Here is a 5441-nt window from a genome sequence, read left to right as displayed (position 1 = left end):
GTCCGCCTCGGAAAAATACGCTTGGAAGAGAAGTCTCGTCCGGCGACCGCCGGAAGTCGTGCGGCGGTCCGCCGCCGAGGAAACAGACTCTCTCTGGAGTCCAAAGCGGCGATCGCCGGCCAAGGTGCGGCGGCCCGCCGGAAAAAGGCGGCGAATCCGAGAAGCCCTAGATTTGCGCCCAGGATTTACCATATTTTGGAGATCTTCGAATGTATGGGCCATTTCTGAGAATTGTCCTTTGGCCATGTTGGCTATAGAGTATTTGGCTTTCTTGCCAATGGCCTCAGGACTGTACTTCTTTGGTGGAACTCCTCAATTTGGCCTTGGTGGTAATTTATATCCTCCAACTCCTTCACTTATCTGTTCCTCCAACATATCACACATCTCTGGCTCAGTCTGATCGCCAGAGTCAGACTCTGTTTCAAGGTCAGTTTCACTAGAGACAGGAATTCCATCACCAATATTGTGACCATGCTCAAGAGGAATATTAGAAGTACTTACATCGGATATCAGTATAGGGTTCTCCTCGGCAATGTCACTGGATTCTGTGTCGTAGTCTTGAAGATTCCTCCTTCAGAGTCTGTTGTTGGGAGATTTAATTTGCTTAGAAGTTCACTGTTACTCTCCCCTGACTGCTAAGGTGGTTAAAGAAGTAGTCCATCTCAAGGAAATCACAGTTCATGGTGGTGAACATGCGATTGTTTTTAGGATCAAAGCAACGATTTTTGAGAGGACCCATATCCCACAAAGACACATTTCACGACACACGGTGAGAGTTTGGTTCGCTTATGTTTTGGTATGTGAACAAAGAAAGAGCATCTGAATACTCGAGGCTTGAGGGTCAAGGGTAAAGGAATATGGGCTAGTGTTGAAAGGACTTCGAGTGGTGTTTGGAGATTCAGGATAGTAGATGGTTGGTTAGGTAGGCAGATGCGCCAATGGCTTCTAGCCAAAAGGTTCTGGGGGTGTTGGATTCAATGAGCATGGCTCGAGCCATTTCTAAAAGGGTATGATTTTTCCTTTCAGATACACCATTTTGTTCTGGTGTGTATGGACAAGTAGTTTGGTGGACTAGGCCTTTATCATGGCAAAAGGTTTTCATTTTCAAGTTCACGAATTCTCCCCCATTGTCGGACCTAAGGATCTGTATGTTTTTCTGAAATTGAGTTTGTACTAAGGTGTGGAAATGACTAAAGTGTTCAAATACTTATTTTTTTGTCTCATAAAATAAAACCATGTCATGCGAGTGCAGTCTTCTATAAATAGAATGAAATATTTGAAGCCTTTTCCCCCCACAACCGGAGAAGGACCCCACACATCAGAATGAACTAGTGAAAACAGAGAATCGACTCGGGTATTTGACTCAACTTATTTTTAACACAAGTATACCCGCAAGTGTACGGGGCTAATGTAGCAAATAGTAAGCAAAATGTATCGTATCCACAAAGACAATGAGTGTCAACCTAATTACCACGAACCAACCTCAACTACTATCTAGATGAATCGGAAAGTTTGGGTTTTCCAAATCTACTTAAAAGGAAGGTAAAAACAATTAAAAACAACTAGAGAACTAAAAGCAAATAAGAAAACAGATGTAGTTCAAAGATGAGAAGGGTAGAATCCTACGGGATCGATAACAACTATCTTATGCTCAACTAATTTCCAAACTATGCCAACAAAGGGTCTCAAGGGCTATTAAGCTATCACTAAGGTAAAACTATATCTTTTCTCAAAGCATATAATTTGTAGATTGCTACCTAGAACCGAAGTCTCCTTCCTAGAACTAAGGCAACAACTCCTAATAGCTCCTAAGATACTTAGCTTCATTCAAAGGCTCAAATCTCTCGATTATATTGGCAAAGACGTCAATTTCTTCTCTTTCAAATTAAACTACTCACTTCTCAGTTCTTGTAGTAAAATCCACATGCATTTATAAGGTGATCAGTCAAATAAATGTATAAGCACAGAAGAAATCAAAATAACCACATGAGCCAAGGCATAGAAAAAGGAAATCAATTAAACATAAGAATCATTGTATCTCCCCCGTAGAACTCTACGAAGGATTTAGCTAGATTATTTAGACAAAATCTATTCGCGTAATTATCACATGTATCATGCTCATAACTTGAATTAATCATGCTTTAAGAATATTGAAAACCTAAAACATGCTTTTCTACGGAGTAGAATAATACCTAATTAATTCTCCAAAGAATTGAAGATGGCTAGCGACTTCTCCACGTGTAGCTTTAAGTACTAGACCACAAATCTTCTCTCTGGTTCCCGAACTGTACTCTAATATCAGTGTGGGCTGATCTTACTAGAATACTAGGACTTAAATAAAGAAGACAGAAGAAATCCTTTTTGGAATAGGACTCAAATTCGAAATCTCCTACAGCTGGGAGAGATCGAAATTTTCGAAAATTGCAATATGAGATATTGTGTATTTTCTGTCTCCTTTATTCTCCTATTTATATTAAGTTCCTTTTGGGCCCAGACAGGGATCTATGGAAGGCTTTGGATATGGGCTCATCCAATTTACTTTTTACTAATTAAATTGAACCCACAATTTAATATAAGTTATAATTGGAATATTACGAGCAGCCACTACAGAAGTAATATTGAACTCTCCCCATCCAAATCCGAAATTATAAGTAATCCGGGTTTCCGTTTATCTTTCATTTCCCGTGCTTAAGATTAATATGTCCATTAATTAATTAATGTCTGCTATTGACTTAATTAATTAACTTCTTATTAATTCCAAGAGTGGACTTAGCATGAAACACTCATTTATTATTCATAGAGTAATCATACTCCAACTAGCTAGGTTCCGAATAATAAAACTTAGTTTCGCGCTCCTCTTGAGGACATTATCAAACGAGACTCACCTCGTGCACGATTCAATATAATAGCAATCCTAGCACCGCTAGATATCGATCACCACTGCCCAATATATCAGGATAATTGGGCTACGAAAAACCCGCACCATTTGATAAGTCAAAGCAATGCATAATCAATACCGTATGCTCAATGCTAACCTACATTGATTAAGAAATAAATATTTATCAAGACCTCGCCTTTCAGTAGATAGCCCAAGGCAAGTCTTGCTGTTAGATCCGTTCAGTGCTATACCACACCAATGTCATCTTATTTCAGTAAGGCTTAGAAATATACGGACTGACATTGCAACCTTTCTCGATGGGTAGTCTAATTCCATCTAGGTTGTGAAATTCATATTTTTCTTTGTTTAGAACTGACCGTATTACCTTAAAGTGGACGACGCCCACAACCGGTCTACTAAAACAAAGACTTAGACTTTGTTAAGTTAACTTATACATTTAAACATGCATTAACATCCATTAAATGTAAAACATAACAACATTATGACAAAAATAATCTGTTTTATTCATTGGAAAATAAAATAAGAGTTTTACAGTATTCAATCACTCGAAACGTGATTTCTAGTATACAAACTCTAACAATCTCCCACTTATACTCAAAACACTTTCGAGTATACAAAATGTGCTAACGTCTAAATCTCCCACTTATACTGAAAGCGGATTGAGGTCTTGAATTAGTCGAACTCCCATTCCTTCAACATGGCTTTCATACGGGATACTTATTGATTTCGAATATGGATCATAATCCATACTTTTCTTTTATCTATCTTGGCGAGATATACCCCATCTATAAAATACTCTAAAATAGATGGGAAAGGTTTCTTAAATAAATAAAATGAAATTTTATTTTCTCTTTTTTCTTTCATTTACAATACAAATAAATTGAATTTGATACCCTTCCATTTCTTGGTATTTTCGTTCCTATTCAATTTCTTAATTCGGCTCATACGAAATCCAAATAAATCTAAGAATCCCAACGAATTCCTAATTCTACTTTTTTTGCTGGCCTATTCACAATTCCCTAAGCTAATACAAAAGAGACCTCAATTATTCTAGTTAGTTAATCTAGAACGGAAAGTCGAATCCTTGAATCTCTGAAATTTTATAAGTGGAAGTGGCTTTCTTATCATTCAATGAGCATCTTGTATTTCATAAAAATTGGGGGAAATATAATCCTTACGCAAGGGCCATCCTATCCAACTTTCAGGCATTAAAATACGTTTCAAGCGCGGATGATTATCATAAGAGATTCCCAACATATCATAGGATTCTCGTTCTTGAAAATCCACGCTTTTCCAAACCCAGAAAACGGACGGAATTCTAGGATTCCTCCTCGAGGCAAATACTTTTATGCATACCTCTTCTGGTTGATCCACACCATACTCTATTCTGGTAAGATGATACACACTAGCTAACAGTCCACCAGGTGCTACATCATAGGCACATTGGGAGCGTAGATAATTGTAACCATATACGTATAAAATGACGGCAATAGAATTCCAATCCTCGGGCTTTATTTGTAAAGTCTCTATTCCTTGATAATCAAAGCCCAAAGATCTATGAATTATCCCGTGCTTGACTAGCCAAGCAGATAAACGACCCTGCATCTTTTTTATCTCCCACATTTTTATATTTTTAGTTAGAATAGTTCACATTCTCGATCAAATTGATGAAAATTGACCCGCTGCTTGTTATTCTGTACAAAAAGGAGTCCTGCCTAATTCACAAATTCGTGAGAAGATACTGAACTTTTATATTTGAAAAAGTTTTCAGTAGGGATTTCTGAAGTAGGTGCCGGTTGATAGAGGAATTTTTGATCATAATTTCCAGTATGAATACTGCGTCCAACATGAAATTTGTGATTGGTCGTAAAACACCGATTTTCTTGTTGAGACCCAATTCTATTTTCATAGATTTCTCGAGATATTTTCTTACGAAGTTTTGTTATAGCATCTATAACTGCTTCCGGTTTAGGGGGACAACCCGGCAAGTAGACATCCACGGGAATTAGTTTATCGACTCCCCGAACAGTACTATAAGAATCGGTACTGAACATCCCCCCTGTAATTGTACAGGCTCCCATAGCAATAACATATTTCGGTTCGGGCATTTGCTCGTATAATCTCACCAAGGAGGGGGCCATTTTCATTGTTACTGTTCCAGCTGTTAAAATTAGATCCGCTTGTCTGGGACTCGATCTTGGTACTAGTCCATAACGATCAAAGTCAAACCGTGATCCTATTAGTGAAGCAAATTCAATAAAACAACAACTGGTACCATAGAGAAGCGGCCATAAACTGGAGAGTCTTGACCAATTTGAAAGATCATTTAATGTAGTTGAAATAACTGAAATTTCGGCTGTTCGATTAAGTAAAGGAAACTCAATGGAATTCATAACTTTTCAATCTTTTTTCCCTTTTCTTTTTATTGTCTGAATAGTCAGGAGCTAAGACCATTCCAATGCCCCCTTTCGCCATGCATAAACTAAACCAACAATTAAGATAAGCACGAAAATTAAAGCTTCTATAAATACAGATACGCCCA

The sequence above is a fragment of the Salvia hispanica genome, unplaced genomic scaffold (genome assembly GCF_023119035.1).
Source record: "Salvia hispanica cultivar TCC Black 2014 unplaced genomic scaffold, UniMelb_Shisp_WGS_1.0 HiC_scaffold_1520, whole genome shotgun sequence".
NCBI classification, from domain to species: Eukaryota; Viridiplantae; Streptophyta; class Magnoliopsida; order Lamiales; family Lamiaceae; genus Salvia; species Salvia hispanica.
Note: the sequence above shows the minus strand (reverse complement) of the source record.